Consider the following 835-nt stretch of genomic DNA (forward strand, 5'->3'; position numbering starts at 1 on the left):
GGTTCACACTGAGCACATGTGACAGACGTGACAGAGTCTGGAGACGCCGTGGAGAAAGTTCTGCTGCCTGCAACAACCTCCAGCATGACCGGTTTGGCGGTGGGTCAGTCATGGTGTGGGGTGGCATTTCTTTGGGGGACCACACAGCCCTCCATGTGCTCGCCAGAGGTAGCCTGACTGCCATTAGGTACCGAGATGAGATCCTCAGACCCCTTGTGAGACCATATGCTGGTGTGGTTGGCCCTGGGTTCCTCCTAATGCAAGACAATGCTAGACCTCATGTGGCTGGAGTGTGTCAGCAGTTCCTGCAAGAGGAAGGCATTGATGCTATGGACTGGCCCGCCCGTTCCCCAGACCTGAATCCAATTGAGCACATCTGGGACATCATGTCTCGCTCCATCCACCAACGCCACGTTGTACCACAGACTGTCCAGGAGTTGGCGGATGCTTTAGTCCAGGTCTGGGAGGAGATCCCTCAGGAGACCATCCGCCACCTCATCAGGAGCATGCCCAGGCGTTGTAGGGAGGTCATACAGGCACGTGGAGGCCACACACACTACTGAGCCTCATTTTGACTTGTTTTAAGGACATTACATCAAAGTTGGATCAGCCTGTAGTGTGGTTTTCCACTTAAATCTTGAGTGTGACTCCAAATCCAGACCTCCATGGGTTGATAAATTGGATTTCCATTGATTATTTTTGTGTGATTTTGTTGTCAGCACATTCAACTATGTAAAGAAAAAAGTATTTAATAATATTATTTCATTCATTCAGATCTAGGATGTGTTATTTTAGTGTTCCCTTTATTTTTTTGAGCAGTGTATAAGGAATTTGA

Source organism: Salmo salar, chromosome ssa15 (assembly GCF_905237065.1).
Source record: "Salmo salar chromosome ssa15, Ssal_v3.1, whole genome shotgun sequence".
Classification (NCBI taxonomy): Eukaryota; Metazoa; Chordata; class Actinopteri; order Salmoniformes; family Salmonidae; genus Salmo; species Salmo salar.